General features: G+C 40.0%; 1 long non-coding RNA gene across 1 annotated transcript; it reads left to right on the top strand.

Moving 5' to 3' along the window:
• The first annotated feature begins 399 nt into the window (after positions 1-399).
• LOC116419312 lies at positions 400-22,274 on the top strand. The gene is made up of 4 exons (XR_004229583.1): positions 400-479; positions 13,077-13,204; positions 20,859-20,991; positions 21,258-22,274. It is a non-coding gene; the product is annotated as an uncharacterized LOC116419312 (long non-coding RNA).
• Positions 22,275-23,765: the final 1,491 nt, after the last annotated feature.

Genomic DNA, 23,765 nt, shown 5'->3' with positions numbered 1-23,765 from the left:
GGTAGTGGAAAAACCCTCCCACACATGGCATTTCCATGTAAAAGCCCACCAAGAGTTCCCAGGTGTTTGTTCTCTTGGCAGAAGTCTGGTTTTATCTTCTAAAACTCCATTCCTATTCCAGCTGGAGAGAACTGAGCTACCTTCTGATCGTCAATTGGAAACTCTAGTTTCTTTCTTTGGCCTGTTATGTTTCTGGCACTGATATCTCTAATAGTCCCTCTGTTGTTACATGGTAGGCACAAATTGAAAATTGAGCATGGAGCTGGTGTGAACTGGAAAGAGTAATCAATGCTCTGGGTTCTAGCTTTGGATTAATGACATCACAGAGCGGAATTGGATGGCCCCAGCAGATGATACACAAAAGAATGTGTTTCTGACTCATTTGGCTTATTGGTAATGACCCTTCGGTGAGCCATTATGAAATCCGATTACTGCAGCCATCCTGTTTACTGCCCAAATTAGCTATGAGCCATTGGAAGGTGAGAGGCTGCATGCTAACTCAGAATGGGAATAGACAGTACATTCAGTAGGATAGGAGCAGATGTGCTTGGTGTACCATAAACCAGCCTTGGACTGAGGTTGCTTTGGGGGCTGTATCAATTAATGTTTATGTGGGTGTCAGCTCTGGCTTCAGAAGCTCATTGGAAGGGAAAAGAGGCAAATACTTCACACCGATGTTCTCCAAATGGTGTCTAGTTGACTTAAAGAACAGCCAATACTCTTCATAGCTCTTCAAGGCTTATTCTTATTAGAAAAGTATAGTAAACAACACGTTGGGTACAACTACTTATGATTTCTGTATATGTCAAGATGAACAAGCTGTAGATATGGTTGATTCAGGTTTTTAAATGTGAACATTTTCTGTCCTTCATATATGGAAGTGCTTATGTTTGTTATTACCAGTAAAGCTTATAATAAAAAATTACTTAAAAACAAAAAAATATGGTAATAGAAGGGAAGCAAGAAAATTTTAAATGCCTACTAGGAACCAGGGACTATTCTAAGCCCTTAACAAATATTACCTTATATCCTGAATAAGTTATTGATTAAAAACAGAAGAAAATGGTTTAACATGGAGAAACAGTAAGTCACAGGATGCCATAGAAATTACTTTTTATTTTCTATATGCTTCTCTGGGTACATGAAATGGAAGCTTCACAAATTGGAGCCTCTTCAGGAGCAGGATTTGTTTCATTTCTGTCTTTATATCCCCAGCACTCAGCACAGTGCTTTGCTCATAATGGGACCTTTATAAATGGATATTTCTATTGTTATTATTATGAATGTCTAAAACTAGGGAAAAAAAAAAGCCTAGCAACTGCCCATCAGTAGGTCCCAGTATTTGCTTTTTTCTCAGAGTTTTGTCAGGGATGTAAATAGCAACTTCTGGTGGCTTGTTCTTCTACATTCATTTTTTTAAAAATATATAGCTTTTTATTTACATGCTATATGCATGGGTAATTTTATAGCATTGACAATTGTCAAACCTTTGTTCCAATTTTTCCCCTCCTTTCCCCCACCCCCTTCCCCAGACGGCAGGTTGACCAATACATGTTAAATATGTTGAAGTATAAGTTAAATACAATATAACTATACATGTTGTAACAGTTATTTTGCTGTACAAAAAGAATTGGACTTTGAAATAGTGTACAATTAGCCTGTGAAGGAAATCAAAAATGCAGGTGGACAAAAATAGAGGAATTGGAAATTCTATATAGTGGTTCATAGTCATCTCCCAGAGTACTTTCGCTGGGTGTAGCTGGTTCAGTTCATTACTGTTCTATTAGAACTGATTTGGTTCATCTCATTGCTGAACAGGGCCATGCCCATCAGAATTGATCATCATATAGTATTATTGTTGAAGTATATAATGATCTCCTGGCCCTGCTTGTTTCACTCATCATCAGTTAGCAGGGATAGGAAATAAGAGATATATACAAGCACAATTACAAAGTTGTTGAGGAGTAGAATTTATTAGAAAAAAAGTAAAGCTAGTAATCATTGATCTCAGATAATGTCAAATTTGAAGATTCAATCAAGATAGAAATCTACATTAAATATCAGCCATGTTAATGTTATTTTAGATATATGCCTATGTATATGTAAATGCATATGTATATATATGTATATGTGTGTGTATGCATGTAGGTGCTTGTGTTTATATAGATACATGTATGTGTATGGGTATGTTATGTAGGTGTATATGTATGTATGTAGCTATATCTATATTTAAATCTATGTTTAACTGTAGCCTACTTGGAGTAGGTAGGGAAATGAAAGGAGGAAAAAAGAAAAAAGAAAAAATGTACAGCAGAGTACAAAAGAATAACTTACAAGGAAGCAAAGAAAAGATGGACAATCATGAATATGATGTCTTCTATTTTTATATATGTTTTCTTGAAATGCAAATTTATTGTTACATATGTTAAATATTCCTTAATGTTCTGCTGGGTACATGACAATGTTTTGTTTTGTTTTCCTTTTTCTTTCTTTTTCTATTTAGTTTTTCCTTATTTTGCATTTGGTTTTAAATAAATAATTTAAAAAGTTAGAAGACTAAGAATCTTGCTCTACTTTGCCCTGGCCAGTCCAAATCTACAGTATGTTCATCACAATACGTTGCATGTTAAAAGGGACATTGAAAAGTAAATAAATTTCCTTAGCAAAATGATGACAAGGGAATCTTAGGGTTATAGCACATGGACATTAGCTGAAGGATAAGAAATATTTAAACTCAAGAAGAGAAGAATCAAAAGGGGGCAATAGAATGTAAGCTCCTTGAGGGCAGGGACTGGATTTTTTTTTTGCCTTTTGCCTTTTGCCTGGCACACAGTAGGTATATTATGAATCCTCCTTGATTTGTATCTAATTGAATCAAATTGTACTTCTAGAAAATGACATCTGGTCAGTATGGATTTAGTCTTTACACTTGACAACTCAACTTGGTTAAACAAATGTTTACTGAATTCTTACTATATTCCAACACCAACCTTCAAAGTTCTTCACAACTGGTAGTTGATATAGGGAGGGTGATTGTCAGGATTTGCAGGTGTCCAAATGCACCTTCCTACAATGAAAGCATGGCCCTTCCAATGTGAGCACTCTGAGACAAAGCTCTAGTTATCATTCTGACCATGCCTCCATTGTCTGTCTATTGACAACTGCCTCAGTTTCTCTCAGAAAGGTGTCACCAACCATCACTTTTATTCTCTTATTTTTTTTTTCTGACCAACACTGGAGGAAATTTTCCCAGGTAGAACCTGTGGATTTCACAATTATCCCTTGGAATACCCAAAGTCTCTTTCTCTTGAGTTCAGCTTCATCATTCCTACCTCACACTGTAAATGTTTCATACTTGTTAATTATACTAATGTTTAAGGGCTCAGGGCTGCTTCTCTTGGGTTTCATTATCTGAGGACTAAATCCCAAATTTCTGTTCCTTACTAGGAGAGTGATGGAGTCAAATCAAGGGAAGGCTAGATATGAGGATATTCCTCTAGAAGTTGGTTTATTCTTGCACCCTCTGGTCTCTTTACACTGATCAGATTCCTTCACTATCTCTTCACATCCCTTGTCTTCTAGATTTCCAACTTCCATTCTTCCAAGGAATGTTTCATTCTTGATGACTTGGAGAACATAGACGTATTTCTCCAGCCACTCTGGATCCACAGAGCTGCATGAGCTACCAGCTCAAATATAAATATAACCCATCCTCTCCTGCTCATGATAGACTTCCTTCCCGCCCCCCCCCACTTGTTTGGAAGGAGATATTCCATCCTTTTTCTTTTCTCTTTGTGACTCACTGCTGTTTGACTATCGTTTTTCTGCCATGTCATTGGGTGCTCTTGACAGGAGGTTTAATGGCTAGTCTATGTACTCAGCTGCCTTTAATTGCTTTTTAACACATTCCTGCTATGCCCTAACATAAGCAGAAACAAATTGAATCTTTTTCACAATCACAAATCCAATCATTTAATTAGAGGCAGCATGGCATTTTGGGAAGAGTGCTGGACTTGCAGACAAGAAACCTTAGGTTCACACTTCTTAGTTATTTTGCTTGCTAGTTATTTGCTAACTTGCTAGTTATTTGACCCTGAACAAGTCACTTAACTCACTTTGTTCCTCAACTTTATGATGAGGAGTTAGACTAGAGGTTCCAAAGCCTCCTTCTAGTTTTAAATCTATGGTCCTTTGACCTCAGTGTTTCTCTTTACCAACTCTTCTCCCAATATCTGTATTTCCCAAGACATCTGGATCTGGCTTTTGGAATCCATTTAACAGTTATCATCTAGTCTACATCTCTCTGTCTTATCCACAAAGAAATCATAAGCTTTATAAAATACTTTACTGAACTATGTACAAAGTAAAAGTAATATTGTAAGATAACCAGCTGTAAATGATTTAGCTGTTTTCAGCAACGCACTGATCCAAGACAACTCTGAAGGACCTCTGAAAATTGCTATCCAAATCTAGAGAAAAAACTGATGGAGTGTGAATGCAGATTGAAGCACATTTTTTACTTTATTTTTCTTGAAGGGTTTTCTTTCATAACATGACTATTATAGAAATGTTTTGCATGATTGCACTTGTATAACCTTTATCAAATTGCTTGCTTTCTCAACAAACAGAGTTATGGAGAGAGGAAGGGAAAGAATTTGGAACTCAAAGTTTTAAAAACAAATGTTAAACAATTGTTTTTACATGTAACTGGGGAAAAGTAAAATATTAAATTTTAAAAATACTTATTGAAATTCAGATCATTTCTTGATCTGCTAGTCTAGAATTCCCATCAAAAAAAGAAATAAGACTATTAGAATTTTCATTCTTACAAATTTCAGGATGAGAGCCTGAATTAGTTTCCATCTTATTTAAGTACTCTATAGTTTAGAAAGATAGACAGACAGACAGAAAGATAAATAGGTAGGTAAATAGATAGATGACAGATAAATAGGGAGGTGAGTAAATAGAGAGGTAGATACCTTGTATATATAATCAAAAGAACATTGATTTTATGCCTCTAGCCCACAGCTTTTTTTAACTTTTGCCATTTGTGACCCCTTTCCACCCAAGAAATTTTATGTAAAATAGATATACAAATCAAACATTTACTACTACTATTATTTGTAGAGGGCTGAAACTGTTGGATTGATGCACTGAGGTCCGGACTGCTGAGCGCTTGAGGCTAACTACTGATTGGACAATACTCTATGGGCATATGCTTGGAAAATGGTTCTTTCCACTATCTGTACTGGCTCAATGATTAGTGTATAGAGGATTGTAGGAGGGACTAGAGGGTGGAGTAAGACAAGCAAGGGACACACTCCTGGCAGTGGAAGAGGAGGAAGGCGGTTGGGGAGATCTGCTTCCATCCTGTTCAATCCTGCATCTAAAGACTAAGAATGAAGATTAAGGACTTTTTCTTGTCCTGACTCCGGCTGATTCTGGGGTGTCCTGGGTACTAGCGTGGTCGTTACAACTACTAGCTTCATGATCCCCACATGCAATTTCATGACTCCATATGGGATCACAATCCACAGTTTAAGAAGCTTTGTTCTAGCTGATAGGATTACTATAGCATCTATGAATTTTTTTTAAATCACAGAAAAAAACAAACTGATACATGCATTTTAATATAATTGTTTCCTTTGAAATCTTGTTTTTTTTTATTTTATTTATATAAAAACATTTTTTTTCTGAGAAGCATCATCTCACTGCCAAAGAGGTCCTTGACACAGAAAAGTCCCAGAGTCCTTTCCCTACTCTATCAACTGAGATCAAATGAGATAATATTTGCAAAAACTTGCATGGTACCTGGAACATAGTAGGTGCTTAATGAACGCATGTTCCCTTCTCCTTTTTCCCATCACCTCTCTGCCGAGATATGAGAGAGAGCTGTTTTCATCTTAAGGTTTTTGACCAGGATTAGTCATGACTGAGAACAGAATACTAAGGTCTTTCAGAATTGTTTTTCCTCACATTATTATCACGGTCATCTCATAAATGTTTCCCCTGCTTCTGTTTACTTCATCCAGCCCCATTGGTTCTCACAAATCTCTCGCTATTCCTCTGAATTTCATCATATTCCTTGTTCCTAATGGGACAATAACATTTCACTGTGTCCTGGTCAGTTGAAAGGGCCTGATGATGGTTCATCTAATACCAGGCTTTGGATGGTGCTTGCTTGGTTCCATTCAGTTCAATTTAACAAATATCCATGAAAAGTCTCCTATGGCATGACTATAGCACAAATCACTAGCACTTACACAATTCTTTAATGTTTACAAATGTTTCATTGATATGTTCTCATTTTATCCTTTTAATGATCCCAGAAGGTAGGGGCTATTATTATTCCCATTTTACAGATGAAGAAACTAAAGCAGTCAGAGTTTAATTGATTTACCCAGGTCACACTGCTAATAAGCATCTGAGGTCCACTTTGAAATTATGGCTTCTTATTCCTCTATCCACTGGGCTATCTAGTGGCCTCTGGTATATACCACATGTAAAACATGAAAATACAAAGATAAAAGGAAGAAATCCCTGCCCTCAAGGAGTTTACATTCTACTAGAAGAAAAAGACAATGAGGTGGAGAAGATGGGAGACTGAAACCTTTTTGGAAAGGCCGCCAAAAATAGGTCTCTTTTAGACTTTGCAGAGAAAGAAAGCCCCCAGAAGCACAGGGAAAGCTGTGCCTTGGGAATATCTGAAAGTCTCTGAAAGCTTGCCTAGAGGAAGCAGGAGTATGCCAATCTCAAGGCCAGTTCAGATCACTAGAAATGCAAATGTGGGTAAACTGAGGCCAGGGAGGGACACCAGCTCTTGGGCTAGCAGAATGTAGGTGGGAGTCCTTCCTTCATCAAGCAAAAGCAGATTTTATTAGAGGTAAATAAGAAAGCCATGTCAGGGGCTGGGTCGGGGGGAAGCTGGTATGTTCAACAAGGATGGTCCAACCTCCCTACCCATTTGATGTCTTTGTGCCTCTGTTTCTAAATAGCCGAGAAGAAATAGGGGAAGGAGAGCAAGATAGTAATGGGGGGGGGGGCAACGACAAAATGGCTTTCTCTAGAGAAATCATATAATGCTAGATGCTATTAAAACAAGAGATGGAATAGGGTTTGGCTGGGCAGGCACAGGATTTAGAGTTGAAGGGGCTCAACTAGTTCGACCCTTTCATTTTGATGGAGAAGGAAACTGAGGCATGCAGGGGTTAAATCATACATACAAAGTTATGAAGAATTGGAAGGGACTTCAGAGCCATCTAGTTGACAAGGAAAATTATTTCTAAGCAAAAAAAATTGACTTGTCTCTCTGTCTCCTTCTCTTCTACTCCCCCCTCACCTTCTGTCTCTCTGTCCCCTTCTCTTCTACTCCCCTCCTTGCTCCCTCCTTCTAATGTCAAATGCTGGCCTCTTCCCTCTGGTAAAGTCTGCCCTACATGACCCACATGGCATTGCTGGACACCAGTTTCTCTATTTTAAGAAAGTGCTTTCAGTTAGATAGATGTGAAATTGGAACTAGGGCAAGGCAACCTGGGCTTTGTCCCAGAATGCTGGCATTAAGAGGGCATTGACAAACCTTGAATTCTTCTGGTAGAAAACAACTAAGCTGCCCCATAGCAGGGATAGTTAGGGATATTTAGTTAAAATAGGATGCTAGCAAATAGCAAGTTTCCTCACCTCCCCTTCCCCATCCTTACCCTGTCTTGTTCCTTCTTGCTGTGGCAGCATCCTCAGTAGCATTTTCATAGTGTCTCAGGGTCTCTGTGCACTGGACTGATATTTTAGAAAGCAAGCTCTCTCAGACTGCCTTCTGTCCCCCTCAAAATGGAATTTATTCAAGCTCCTGCCCCAGGCAGACACATTTCATATCCTTCGTGCCAAGTTACATCTCTGCTACGTACCTGCCTCGGTTATCCCTCTTTCTTCTTCTGCCCCTAAATTCTAAAAGAACAATAGATTATGTTGAACATTCTTCATCTGCTCAAGTCTGCAGATGTTCATGTTATTCAAAAATGGAAAAAAAATAGATCCAAAGGAAGTTGTTGGTTGAACTGTTCACCTCCTTGACTCCTACCGCTGGACGAGGTCCAGGATATGCTTTTCATCATGTTTTATTTTTAGAATTGAAGTGTCTTTGAGAGAAGGGGGATGAACTCCAGTTTTAACATCTGCATTTGTTTCATTGCTAGGACCTCAGCAGGATCAGCACCAGGCAAAATTGCTGAGTTATCCAAAATAGCCTTTGTTGTATGGCTTGAATTGATTCTACAAGATGGCAGCACCAGGGAGCTGGATGATTAGAGGAAAAGAGGAATAATGAGATAAAGAAGAACTGTCTTTTGCCCCGACACTGTCTTGCCCCAGCAAGATGCTATTTTTATTTTAGACTAAACTTAGGGCCAAGTCTTCATTGTGATAGACTCAAAATGAAGTCTGGTTTCTTCACCCTGAAGCCAATTTAGATTCACCATGGGGAGGCGAGGATATGAAACTGATCTGGCCTCTCCAAGGTCTTTCAGATAAGTTAAATATAACTACATTTATTAAGCACCTACTATGTGTCTCTATTAGTGTGAATACAAAGACAAAAAAGAAATAATTCCTGTTCTCTGGAGCACATACAATATACAAAGCTGGACCTCCAGAATGACAGTTCTAACAAAATCCTGGAATGATCCAGATGTGTAACTGGCTTTTCTCCCTCTGTCAGCCTCCTATGTACCCTTGGAATGTATCTCATGTTTCCTCTTTGGAAATCTCCGATTCTGCTTTGGAATCTTTTCCAATTCAGACCCATGACTCTCATTCTGGATCAACAGATCCCAGGAATGGGAAAGAAGGGTATGGGATCAACTATGCTCACCTCATTCTTCCCAAGTTACATTTTAGTTCTGGTATAAGACTTGAGAGAACTAACAGAGGACAAGTTCTGAGGAGGGAGAGCTATTTAAATACTAATTACCCTTGGGTCAAATCCATCTTCTATTTACGATTCCAGGGAATCTCTTTTAAATATACCTACAAAGGAGGCAATAATTTATCCTTATTATGATCAATATTAATTATAATAAGAATTAACCATAATCACCTCTGTGAAAAGAGAGGTATAATAGAGTACATACAGAAGAGCCAGAGTTCTCCAATAGCCATCTGTTGGATGACTAAAAGGCTGTAATTAATGAGATCCTTTTAATCAACTCAAACAGTTAATGGAGAAAATAAAGCATTGGACACAGTTAGGACAACCTAGGTTTACGTCCCCCTTTCAAATACTTACAAGTTGTGTGATCCTTGCTACATCACTTAATTTGTCTAGATTTCCACTTCCTCATCGGTACCATGAGAAGATTTGACTCACTGATTTCTGAGGTCATTTCCAGTTCTAAGCCTTTGCCCCTCAGGATTTGATGTAATTGGGATAACCTCTAAATAAGTCAGAATTTTATTTCCTAAATCAATACATAAAACAAATGGCAAAAGTAATGCATGTAAGTTATTTTTGATAAAAATCAATAATCTCTGCAGACAATGGGTTTCTGACCAATTGAAGGTCTTCAAGCAAAAGCTACATGACCACTTGTTGGATGTGATGGAAAGGGGATTCCTCTAGTCTATAAAGAAGTTTAGACAGATAGAGAGTTGATAGAAAATTAAGTAAATAGCTGATAGAAAATAGAGACAGATGAGAAGAAAATAGGTAGATAGATAGACGGGAGGTAAATAGGTAGATATATAATAGATCAAAGATGACACAGTTAGATGATGCAATGGATAGAGTGATGGGTGTGGACTCAGAAAGACCTGAGTTCAAATCTAACCTCAGATACTTACTAGCTGTGTAATCCTGGGCGAATCAGTTAACTCTGCTTGCCTCAGTTTCCTCATTTTAAAAATGATCTGGAGAAAAAAAAAAAGGTCTACACTAGAGTATATTTGCCAAGAAAATCCCAAAAGCAGTCAGGAAGAATCAGATATGACTGAAAATGACTAAACAGAAATAAATAAATAGATAGATGATAAATAGAAAGTTAGTCAAGTAGATAGGTGTCAGAAAATAGAAATAAATAAGTGATAGGTAAATAGCTAGAGTATATATCAAGTTACTTACTATATTACAATTATTAGGGATACAAATATGAAAGTCAGTCCTTCCCCATAAGGAGCTTACATTTTCATAGGGGAAGAAAATCCATAAAGGGGAGCTGGAAAATTGAGGGTGGATATTGAAGAGGGCCCTAAGGGCATCACCATGTTGGGGTCAAGGTACAATATATCTGACTGTCACTGATCAGATCAATGTGAACTCGGAAGGCTCTGCCCTGGGTTTTATTTTTTGTTTTATTTATTTAATATTTTCCCCCAATTATATTCAAAACAAAAAAAAATATTTGTTTCTAAAATTTTTGAGTTCTAGGTTGTCTTATTCCCACCCATAATTAAGAAACCATTTGTAAAAGCACAAATAATTCATGTGAACATTCGGGATGGAGATGTGTCTAAATTTACACCTCTCTCATTTCTCTGAGTCACCATGATTCTGCTTTGCTCTTGTAGCTCAGCATCTTCTGTGATACAAGCACGCCTTGCTGGGCGGTACTGTGCCAGGGGCTTCCATGGCCCATACAACATCCATATATCCATCCATACAACAAGTACCAAGGTCTTCAGAAATACCTTGAGAGTGTCCTTGTATCCTTTCCCAGGCCTTCTGTGTGAGCACTTGCCTCCCGTGAGTTCTTTGTAAAATAGTCTTTTAGGCATCCAAACAAAGGGACCAAACCATCAGAGTTGAGTTCTGGGCAGTAGATCTGAATGTTGACAGTTCAGCTAGAGGGAGGACCTCAGGATAACTCTGAAGGATAAAGCTACTGGCCAGAGAGTAGAGAGGACTGGAGAGTGAGGACTGAAATGAACAAAACCAGGGGGCTTCAGGAAATGGGAGTCTGGGGCAGCGACCTACGTGAAGGGAGGGTCACAGAGTGAGACATCCCTGAGGCAGCTTCTGAGATCCCTGCCAATTCTAAGATTCTCTTATTGGTACAAGTTCTTCCTGTTTTCAAAACTTAATTTAAGTGAGGTCTTACCTGTTCATGTATTCTCCCAGATTACCTCAGTGTTCCAAAAGACTTAGGGCAGTTTTAAGCTCTTAAAACTTAAAACTAAAACTAAAATGAAAAAAGACTTTGAAACTGCTTAAAGACTTTGGGGACAGCCTGCATTTTCTTTGGAGTGTGTGAGTCTATTTTTATATGTCCAAATTGTTTCCTTGGCTGGAATGTAATCTCTTTGTAAGCAGGGACTCGTTTTGAGTTTGTATCCTCGGGGACTAGCTCAGTACTTGGAACATAATGGGAACTTAATAAATGTTTGTTGATTGACTGACTAATATACAAAAAACACAGAGGAATATGGGTAGTTTGATAAAAGGAAAATGAGAAGAAAAAGAGGAAAGGGACAGATGGAGAGGGAGAAAGGAGCAGGATGGGGAAAAGAGAAAAAGAGGAGAGAGAGAAGGGAAGAAAGGAAAAAAGAAGAGAAGGAGGAAGAGTGAGGGAAGGAGAAGAAGAGATGGAAGGAGGGAGAGAAAGGCAACCAGGGAAAAGGAGATAGAAAGAGAGAGGTGGGAGAGGAAGAGAGAGGGAAAGGAAAAAAGAGGAAGAAAGGGGGAGGAAGAAAGAGAGGGAGAGGGAGAGAGAGGGAAGGAAAAAGAGAAAGGGAGGCAGGGAAAGCAAAGGAATGAGGGAGAAAGAAAGGGAGAGAGAGAGAGAGAGAGAGAGAGAGAGAGAGAGAGAGAGAGAGAAAGAATATGGTTTAGACCAGACTCAACTAAGTCCAAGGCCATTTATACAGAGCTTCCCTTTTTTTCTTTTCTCTGACATGGTCCATTCTTTTATAGCAAACACTCGCTTAGAATACAATAAACATCAGTTTATCTTTATATGGACATAAAATCTTTCATAAAAGTATAAAGAACAAGTAAGCATAATGTAAGAGTAAGTGATACCAGTTTGTCAGGGAGCGGGGAGGGAGAGGAAGAGTAGGAAGCAGAAGAGAGCATAAATTCCCTGAGTCTCAGTGTAGCACCGAGGTCCGTCCAGGAGGTCATTCTTTAATGAGGTCAGTAAGCCAAAAGGTTTCAACTGCTCATTATTCTCTTCATCTGCTGCCAGCCTCATCCTCCCTTGGCAGCCGCTTGGGCTCTGGCACTGGTCTGAGTTCACATACCACCGGATTCCCTTCCTTCCTCCTGCCATGCTGCCTCCAGCTCTAAGTCCTATAGTACAATAAGAAGCCAAGAAGGAAATCAGAGTATGGAATGAAGATGGTGGAAAAAACTGGGCACTTTACCACAAGCATCTGGGAGGACTTGAACGATGACCTTCCTGCCATAACTTAGGAGCCTGGATGTCCCCAGGGGAGAATTGAGTCAGAGGCAGCAATAAGTTAGGCACGTGAGCCTAATGTGTTCTCAAGAAGAAGTCATTGAAAGTCTCTAAGCCTGGGGGCTCTGAAAATTTGAGATTTCAACCAATTCCCCCAAGCAATAAATCTCATATAAGATCACAGAATTCTAGCATTTCCTCTGGGCTACATCCGTGACTTGCAATTGCTATCCCAGGTTGGGGCCCTGGACAGGTGACTGCTCCTCCCACGTTCTAAGGGTAACCCTGTAAGACTTGATTCCTACTGCTTAACTCGTGAATCCCAACTGGTGTGCTTCCAATTAAAAAAAATCAGCCATTAAACTTAATTTAATAACAAAGGCATTACCATGATGGTATAGGAAGAGCAATTCTCATAATCACTTTCCTCCAAAATCCTAGGGCACATTCTCCTACAAATGTACCCATCATCCATGCTTCAATCTTACGTCTTCAATCACCATGATGGTGAGGTACATGTGTAGAAAAAAAAAGTGTGTTTATATATCCATATATACACACATATATAAATATGCGTGATTGCACAAATACATAAGTACATTATACACACATATGTGTATATTTTTACAGTATATATAAAAAAAACACTTCTGGGTACTGAAAGACTTTTCTGACTTTTCCAATCCCTCACAGCGATCCCTGTGCGTATAGTTTTGTGTTGGACAGCTCCCAAGGTTGATTTCCTTCTTTATGAGTGGGCGTTCTTCTCCAAAAGGTGGGAGAAAGTTGTTTACACTTCGCAAAGTTGCATCCTCCCTCAGGTAAGTTGTCTCTCTCTATCCTTGTCTCCTTTGGTAGATATATTCTATTCTCTATATCCCTATTCTAGATATATACTACTAGTCAAATGTCTCTAATAACATGATTGATGGAGGAGGGAAGTGGAGAAAAGAAATGGTCCTTTCTTTTCCATCCCTCTAAGATTTATTTCTTCTCTGGCCTGGTACTTGTTGCATTTCCTGTGGTGACTCTTGAATTAGGGGATTCCTGAACTGCTGAATGAATTACTGTCTCATATATTGGCCCAAGGGGTATGACCTAACCTCTTAACCAATCAAGTTTCCTGCTTACCCTAATTAGAGAAGAGCTTGCATCTGATAAAGTGATCAGGGCTAGAAGAATCTTATTTACACAATTTAATCATGTGGAACTAGCCTGTTGTGGGGTTGTAGAAATATTCCTGAACACTGCTTCTGTGCTTTGTGATTCCATTAAGGGGAGTGGAAAGGTCATCAGGTCCAACTTTTTCATTTTACAGATGAGAAGACTGAGCTCTGGATGTAAGGCAATTTACCCAACTTAATATACAAAATAAAATAGAACAGCCAGAATTCAGGTCGGATTCTGGTAGAGAGATATCAAGGAGGTTCACTAGCCCAGGAGGCAGAAAACTCAGGTTTAATCTTAGATTGCTCTCTAACTATCTATGCAACCTTGGATATGGCACTTTCTCATCTCTAGAAAGACAATACTAAAGAATCAGTGTGGTAGAGTGGAAAAGAGGGAGAGAATGCTAATCTTGGAACTAGGAGAAATCTAGATTTGAATTCCTCCATTCTCTACTATAGACAGACCACTTGATTTCTCTGTGCCTCAGTTTCCTCATCCTTGTAATGGGGATAATAAAACTCACTGTGGCTACATCCCTGGGCTACTGTGGGGACAGGACGGGATAATTTATAAAGGATGCTATAAAGATGTCTAGTTCTTATTGCTGAATCATCTCTAAGGAGACTATCCTACTCTTAATGCCTTGCTGCCCTCCAGCAACACTGGTAGAATGTTGGCGATAAAAGATGTACCATTGTTTCTAAGAATTGCTTGGGGGTCAGTAAAGGGGCTTTGCAATTTAACGAAGGCAACCTAGCTAGTTCTTTTTGTCCTCTTCAACTCTGATCCTAATTTATTATTCATGTCTGTTCTACATATGAATTGCTGGTTTTTATCTATTGGCCCTGGGACAAATCGAGTGCTGAACCTGAAGTCAGAAAGACTCATCTTCCTGAGTTCAAATCTGACCTCAGATGTTTGTTAACTGTGTCAGCCTGGACAAGTCACTTAACCCTGTTTATCTCAATTTCCTTATTTGTAAAATGGGCTGGAGAAGGAAATGGCAAGACATTCTTTGCCAAGAAAACTCCAAAAAGAAGTCATGAAGAATCAGACAGGACTGCAAAGACTGAACAGCGAGGATATTGGTCCAGATCCTCTTAGCCAATCCTTCTTGCTTCCTTCTTAACCTAGTAGAGAGAGGAATTTTTATCTGATAAAGTGATCAGGCCTGGGGGAATCTTATGGGAACAAACATTGCTCAGTTTTTCGATCCCATCAGATCTATGGGTTGTCCATCCGATTGTATGCCCTAATCTGGGCCATAGGCAATATTCATCCACTTCTTCCTTGGGTAAGTGGACAAGTCAAAATCCTTTGAGTCAGGAGGCGGGAATTTAGGGTAGGGAAATCTTTTCCAGGAGGCTCTGTTCTGTCTTGTTCAGTCCTGGGGCTTGATACAACCTGCTGTGGCTGCATCTCTGGGCTACTATGGGGACAGGATGGGATACTGTATGAAGGATGCAACAAAGATATCTGGTTCTTATTGCTGAATTATCTCTAAGGAGACTATTGTCCTCCACAAAAAGATGTCTCTAACCTAGGACCTCACTCTCCATTGGAATTCCTCTTCAACTTGGATTCTACATCAAATCTCCCATTTTTGTCGCAAACCTTTTGGGTAAGCATCTGTCATCTTGCTTTCTGCCTTACCAATGTCTATGATCAGAGGGTCCAGACACATGTCATTTATGTTGTTCTTTCCATCCAAAGATGTTGAGTCACAGGCAGCAAGAAGTCAGCCCAAGAAGCCCTATGCCCCCTTGGGAGCCCCAATGACTAATGGATGAATGGAAGCTATCTACTTGCCCAAGAGTCATTAAGGAGTTGTGGAAAAACAAAGTCTGAGAATTTGAAAATGAATGTCACACAGAGGGTGATGGAAAGATGCAGGGTGGGTGAGAGCAGCTGGAAACACATTGCTAATGAGGAACATCAAAGAAAAACAGGAGCAAAAGATGCCAGCGGGGAATTGTTCGGCAGGAAAAAGAAGGGCTGGTCACCTGATGAGGGAGAGAAATGGCAAGTGCACAGCCAGTGTTACCCCAGGGGAAGGCCCTAGCACATTGGTGGAACTCCCTCTGATAATCTTATGGGAAGGTATGGACAAGAGCAGAGCAGGATGGGTGGAGATGGGTGAGCTGTGACCTGCTTGCCTCTTTAGAAAGAATAACCAAATCAGGGAAATCATGGACCCCTTGAAAATAGTTCAAAAAGGTGCCTTTGTCCTTTGCCAGAGGTCTGCCAAGGAGCCAAATTGCCTCTAGTTCCATCTTCCCTGGAGTAAAATGCAAATCTGGGAGGGGTAGCCCATTGCTTCTTTATGTAATAATTATTTTCTTAGCCCCGTTGTTCTCCTAGGAAGACCCTGAGGAACTGTGTCCCTGGATAGATAAATATTGATGAAGGGGCCAGGACACAAAAAAGTTCTAGAGAGGAGGATGGGGGCGGGGGGCACTGGCTAGGAAAGTAAGCCTTGGGAAGCTTGGGAGCAGCCTTCGTTTCAGTTCAGTAATCACCACAATAACAGCCAGGTGTTAAAATCCAAATCCTTTATTATCTCTTTCAAAGTCCTGTTTCCTTTCCTGGGACCTGGTTACATTTCTTAGAGGCCTATCTCTCTCTTTGGTTCTGAGAGCTTGAGCTCCCACCTGGCTTCTCTGGCTTCTGAATTTCCCAAATCAATCCTGGCTGAGGCTCCCAGCTTATATGCTCTACACTGAGTATAAACCAATCACTATATCACTAGGAAACCATTATTTGTGGTAGGATTAAATCAATGCTAAACTACATTTAACCATTGTCTCCTCAATTCCACTTAGTACCTTGTTTCAAGTTCTGGCCCATAACAGATCCCCACCTATAAAATGAGGGGGCTGGATTTAGATTTCCCTCCCAGTTCTAGCTCAATCATCCTCTGATAGAATCATCCAGTCAAATCCTGTATATTTCCCAGAAGGGGAAACTGAGGTTCAGGTATGTAAAGAGATTTGCTCAAGCTCATTTCCTGTCAAATCAGGACTCAAAGCAGTTCTCCAGGATCTCAGATCAAGGGTTTTTCCTCTTCAGGAAGTGGCTTTTCTCAGAAATTTCAGGTCAAGTTACTGACTACTGTTCTTCCCTTGTATTGTATTCTTTCCTTGTGTCTCACAAGCGGGAGACAAGGGTGTTGAGTCTTGAGTAGTGTCGTGTCTGGAAATATGAGCTCTCCTAGGGGTAGGTGGCCAGTCCTGTGTAAAAGGAAAATCAGAAGATCTGGCCTATTTAAGTCCACTGGCAGCAGCCAAGCTGGGAGCTTTCTAGGGGCATGATGCATTACAGCTCAGGCTCTTGGTAGTTCAGCTGACTGGGAAAGGGTTTCGATGATTAAGAGCAGCAAGGGAGGCTGTATATACCGATGTAGCTCTGCCCCCACAGCCCCGACTTATGTTTGTCCCAAGAGATGGAGTTGTGAGGTGACATAGGGTTTGGAGGAGGAAGAGATGGGTTTGAATCCTGACTTCCTTTTGGAGCTTCTTTCCCACTATTATTTATGGTCTCAGTTTCCTCATCTGTAAGATGGGGTGAAGTTACTAAGTAAAACTTAAGGTCCCATCCAGCTCTAACTCCCATGATCCTAGGCTGGTCTGCAGTAACAGCAGAATGCTTTCCAGAAACCTTTTGTTCTCTTCATCTGATCCACTTCAAAGGATGAAGAGTCATTTTAAGTGTCTATTCAGTGGGGAAAGTATTGGCAAAGTGAATTGTCTAAATAAAAATCGAACCGGAGCTTAGCAGCTGTAACCACCCTGGCTAATGTTGAGCAATGAGCTGGGGAGAGAAGTATCAAGTGGCTACAGGAGATGAGCCATCAAAAAACCTTCATCACTCGCTTTGCTTCTTGTTGTAAATGAAGGGAGATAGAGAAAGGCACTTGAACTCTTGTTTCCTTGTCAGTTACGTGGCCCAGTGAATAGAGCTCTGGTGTCGGGGAGCCCAGAATTTGGATCCTGTCTCAGACATTTAGTGCTGTGACCATGGGCAAGTCACTTTATCTCTGTTTGCCTCAATTTCTTTATTTATAAAATGGGGATAATAATAGCACCCCTCTCCCATGGTTGTTTTATGGAAAAATGAGAAGACATGTAGCATTTTGGAAATATTAAAGCACAAGCTCTTCCTCCTCTTCTTCCTTTTTCTTACTCCTCCTTTTGCTGTTGCTGCTACTGGTATTTTTACTACTATTACTATTATCACTACTATTAAACTATACTACTACTACTACTACTGCTGCTGCTGTTGCTGCTGCTGCTGCCTGCTACTGCTCCTGTTCCTGCTGCTGCTGTTGCTATTGCTATTACTATTACTACTACTACTACTACTACTACTACTGCTGCTGCTGCTGCTGCTGCTGCAGCTACTATTACTACTGCTGCTGCTCTTACTCCTGCTACTCCTGCTATGATTACTTCTATCACCACCACTATTGCACCACCACTAATACAACTACTACTGCTGCTGCTGCTACTCTTAGTACTATCAGCAACATGACTGCACTGCTACTACTGTTGCTATTGCTATTGCGATTACTATTACTACTACTGCTACTATTGCTGTAGCTGCTACTCTTACTGTTATTATTACTACTGCTTCTGCTATTACTACTACTTTTGCTATCATTGTTACTCTTGCTGCTGTTGCTGCTACTATTACTACTACTACTACCATCACTCTATTGTAGTACTCCTATTACTGCTGCTGCTTCTGCTTCTGCTGATTCTATTGACGCTACTACTGCTACAATTACTATTGCTGCTACTACTATTACTGTTATCATCATTACTACTGCTGCTGCTCCTGCTCCTGCTCTAACTGTTGCTGCTACTATATTACTACTATTGCTATTATTATCCTTGCTTCTTCTTCTGTTATTGCTACTACCGCTATCACCATTACTGCTGCTTCTACCATCACCACTACTGTTACTGCTGCTGCTGCTCCTATTACTGTTACCACTATCACCATCACTACTATTTGTTTAGGGACCTTCAGTCTGAGGAAAACCCTGGTCTGGCAGATCTCTGCAACTTTTAACCTGAGTTCTCTAGATCACTCCCCAAGAGATCAGATGATTTGCCCAGGGTTTCATAGCAAGTATGTTAGTGGAGCCAGCACTGGAACACAGATCTTGGTTCCCTAACCCTAGGTCATACTGCCTCTCTGTGTTCTCTATGCTTTCAAGTTTTCAGATTTGATAAAAATTTTATTTCTGTCATCCTAATCATTGATATTTATTTATTTGCTAAGGCAATTGGAGTCAAGTGACTTGCCCAGGGTCTCATAACTAGGAAGTATTAAGTCTCTGAGGCTAGATTTGAACTCAGATTTTCCTGACTTGAGGGCTGGTGCTCTACCTACTGTGCCACCTATCTGCCCCAATCCTTGATATTTATGAATGTGTTTTGAAAGCTGTCGGGCACTAAGCTATATCAATATAAGATATAATTGATGAGAATCTGAGGGCAACCAGGTCCCTTCCTTCTCTCCCCCCTCTTTCCCCATGACATTTTAACTTGAAATCTGGCAGAAGTTGCTACCTTAGGAAGGACCATGCAAATTATATGCCAATTTTAACACAAATACATTTGTGATCCTTCTGACTATCTCATGGAAAACAGGCCTTGGGCAAATCCTGGTGGAAATTCCTTCAGACAGAGAAGAAAAATCAAGGAGTAACAAAAATGATTCAGGCTAATCCCTTTGCCTGCTAAGTACAGCAGAGTATAATTGTTATTGTCCTTGACTCCAGCATGTTATTAAGTACAGAGTATCATTATGATGATGGTTACTATTGCCATTGTGTAATAAATTGACTCTTTAAAAGCATATAGGCAACATTAATTAATTTCCTCTAGCTGTCTCTGCCCCCGCTTCCCATGGAGGGATGCCTAGTGAGGCTCGGGGTGGGCTCGGAGATGAGGGGGTGCTTTGTGTGTACCAGTGGGGGTCCCACACATGTGTGAGCTCTTGGCTCTGTGGGGCAGTTCATGGATCAGGAAGACTCAGAAGTGACTTTATTTAAAGGTTTCTGGGAAGGAACATAGGAGGACCAGTGTTTAAAGCTGGAAAGGACGTCTTTAATTTACAGATAAGAACAAGAGAATCAGAGATTTCAAGTGACTTACCCAAGATCATGCAAGGAGTCAATAAAAGTTCTGGCTTCATCATCTCCATTGGCATCACCATCAAGAATAACAACAATAATCAATGAGATGTCTACTGTGTTCCAGGAGATGCTATTATGGCAGGGAGGGAAAAAGGGGGGGGGTATCAAGAAGGGCCAAAACCCAGTCCTTCCTAACAGCTCCAATCCACTATCCTGTCCATTAATGGGTTGAAATCTCATCTCTGACATTTACTAGTTATGCCATATTGGGTCCTTCGCTTCCCTCTCTGAGCCTCAGTTTACTCATCTATAAAATGTGTATTCATGGTCCTATTTCTAGCATCTACCTCATAGGAATTGTGTGAAGGTTTGTGTTTCAACTTCAAAGAATATATAAATATAATTAATGATTTTTATCACTACCTACCACCACCAGCACCATCCTATTTTTCACCAGCTTGTCTGTAGTTCTTGAGAGCCTGCCATTAGAGATTTATTCCTTTGGATTAATAAGGTCTATTTTTAAAAAAGAAAAGAAAAAAAAAGTAATGCATCCCAAGAACAAATGCATTGTGCCTTCTAGAAGTCCTATCATTTTAGTGCGAATGAGATTGATCATTTTCATTATAAATAGCAGGTGAGGGATAAAAGTTCCAAGAAGGTGAGGAAAAGAGAGCACTCTGGGCACCCTCTCAGGGAGATCTGGAAGGGTCTGGGTAGGATGATAGCTGACGTGGCAAGAAGATATTAATAACAGACTTTGATGACTTGGCAATTTTGCTGCTGTGCTGGTACTACTACAAACATTTCGGGCAACAAACATTGATCAGACCTTTATTATATACCAGGTGTTTCTTTGGTTATCCTCCCAAGAAGCTGGTGATTGTCCCGGACATATAATAACCACTTCTGTTTATGGAGCACAAGCAATGACCTCCTGTTGCCAGGCCTTTGTGGTAGAGAGTATTTCCAGAAACAGAGATTTAGAGCTGGAACCCCAATCCTCTCATTTATAAATAAGGAAATTGAGATCCAGACATGGGAAGAGATGAGCTCAGTGTCACACAGTCAGCAAACATTAGAGCAAATTGTTGAATGCAGGTCTTTCTGCCTTCGGGTCCAGTGCCCTCTAGACCATGCTATGTATTTCTGTTTTACAGCTGAGGAGGCTGAGGCTTAGGGAGAAGTCCCTTGCCCATCGTCACATCGCTAATGTCAGGATCTGAACTGGCTTTTGACTCCAACACCAGTGTTTCCTCCACTCTGCTTTGCCTAGTGTTGACGTCCAGGTTGGTAAGTCATTGTTCACACAGATGGAGTTGGATGCGATATCACACCTGACACTGATTTTTCTCTCCTGTGGCAAACATCTCCACTCACTTTTGCTTCTTGCCTTTCCCCTGGTACTAAAGTCAATGTCTGATTCCTAGTTAATAATGGCAGATATTTGTATAATCCTCCCAAGTTTGCAATTCACTTTCTTTACAAACTCGATCCCGTTTGAACTCATCAGACTGTGGAAAGTGAACATTGTATGTGTTGTTTTCTCTTTTTTGCAGATGAAGAGACTGGGACACAGAGAACTCATGACTTGTCCAGTAGATGTCAGAGGCAGGATTTGAATCCAGAGCTTCCTGATCCTAGGTCTTGTATTCTGTCCACTACTCCATACTTTTTCATTCCTGTGCTACGTCACTTAGGCTAATGCTTCTATTGCCTCATTGTTTCATGTCCCAATCCTGTATGTCTTCAACTTTCAATATCTTTGGAACTCAGGGACCCCAAAGGCCAATCTTTGGGCACTCTTGGTGTCCTGCCATCCCGTCCCAACCAACTCTTTCTATCATTCTAAGGGCAGGTACATGGAGTAATTGAATCCACATATACTGAGCCTTTGTAATGAGCCCAGAAAAATACTGAGCCAAGGAACATCCCAAAGACATCGTCTATATCCTTTCCCAACAGTGATGGAAAGACCCCAGGAAAGGGATGGATGGCTAGGATAGGAAGTGAACAGGTCATATAGTGAAAGCAAAAGTTGAGAAAAGAGCTGAGCACTCCACTGACCTCCCTGACAGAGTAAAAATAAGCAATTCGAATACTGTTATGTACTGAGTAGACCCAGTCTCAAGGAATGATATAGGAAGACATGGAAAGAATGGAGAGACATGTGATGGACCAGTTGTGAGCTGTATTGATGGAGAGACTATGCACGTCAATGAAATTTCAGCTCTCTGATGCATCAAAGATTAAGCCTTATAGCATCCCCACTCAGTTTTTAAATAAAAATCTTGGGAGATAGAAGTTATAGAATTATTATTCCCATTTTGTAAATGAAGAAACTGAGACTTGGAGACATTAAGCAAGTTCTCCAAGGAACAACAACTATAATTTCTTATAGGTTTTGGAACTAGATTTGTCACCTAGGACAACACCCGTCATTTCATAGATGAAGAAACTGATTCAAAGAAGGGACATGGCTTTTTCATGATAGAACAAATTAGTCTTAAGCAAATAGTCAAATAACTCTAGCAAATGTTACAGGATTGAAAGTTGTAAGGGTCCTTAGAGGTCACGTCATTCAACCCCCTTATTCCTTTTAAAATATATTTTTATTGATATTTTTGTTTTTATATTACCTACATTTTCTACTATTTTTCCTTTCTAGCTCCTCCCAGAAAGCCATCTTTTATAATAAACAATTTGAAAAAAAAAGAAAGAAAAGAGGTGAACAAAACTAATATTTTGAAAATGCTGCCATGTACAATATTCCTCAGACATGACCCCTGCCTCTGAGAGTTGGGGGGATAGGTCTTCTCATATATTTTAGGGACCAAGTTTGACCCCCAATTTTGGCAGCATTCTTTTGAATTGCTTTGTTGTTGCTTTTGTCGTGGTGGTTGCACTTTGTTGTGATTGTGTTCCTAGTTTCACTTCATATCAATTCACACAAGTCGCATTCATCATTTCTTAGTTATCACATTCATCATTTCTTAGCATGCAGAAATATTCTTTCTCATTAATATGCCAGAGTTTGCTTAGCCATCTCCCAATTGTTGGCCATCTTTTTTTATTTCCAATTCTTTGCTCCCACAGAAAGGCCTGCTCTCAATATTTTGGTGTGGCTATATTTGCTTTTTTGTTTTTGAGCTCTTCGAGGAAGGGAAATCTCTAAGTCAAAAGTACATGGACATTTTAGTCACTTTACTTGCCGTCATTCCTAATTGCTTTCCAGGATGATTTCTTCCTAATTCACAATGCCACCAGTAAGCCACTAATTGCCTCTTTCCACCAATCCTCTGACATTGACTAGTGCCCTCTTTTGTCATCTCTGCCAGTCTTCTGGATCTGAGGCGACATCGCAGGTTATGTATATTTCTTTTATTTGTTGGTGATTAGGAAGATGCTTTCAGATGCCAGCCCCATCACTTCAAAGAAGAGAACACTGAGATTTGCGAGGATTAGGAGTGACTTGTCCAGGGTCACCCAGGTTTTTGTTTTTGTTTTTAACAACAGTACACCTATTCTATGCCATAAGAAATATGGTACGACTATTTCAAACTCCAATTCTTTTTGTACAGCAAAATAACTGTTAGGACATATATGCTTTAACATACTTAACATGTATTGGTCAACCTGCCATCTGGGGGAGGGGATGGGGAGAAGGAGGGGAAAAATTGGAACAAAAGGTTTGGTAATTGTCAATGCTGTAAAATTGCCCATGCATATAACTTGTAAATAAAAAGCTATGATAAAAAAAATTAAAAAAAAAAGAAATATGGTACCTGACCTTTGAAGTGAGAAGATACACATATGTGAGTCATTTTTTAAAACAAAGAGTTAAATCAATCTTCCCCTCCCTTTTCCTCTCTCCCTTCCCTTCCTTTTTCATCCTTAGTCTTCTCCCCTCTCCCCTCTTTTCCTTTCCCTCCTTTCCCTTTCCTTCCCTTACCTCCCTTCCCTTTTTGTTCCCTTCCCTCTTTTTCTTCCTTGCCTCCCTTCCCTTCTCTTCTCCTCCCTTCTCTTTAACTCCACTTCCCTCTTTTCTCCTTCCCTTCCCTTCCCTC

This window comes from Sarcophilus harrisii, chromosome 5 (genome assembly GCF_902635505.1).
Source record: "Sarcophilus harrisii chromosome 5, mSarHar1.11, whole genome shotgun sequence".
NCBI classification, from domain to species: Eukaryota; Metazoa; Chordata; class Mammalia; order Dasyuromorphia; family Dasyuridae; genus Sarcophilus; species Sarcophilus harrisii.
The sequence above is the reverse complement of the archived record's forward strand: the minus strand, read 5'-3'. Positions and strand labels throughout refer to the sequence as shown.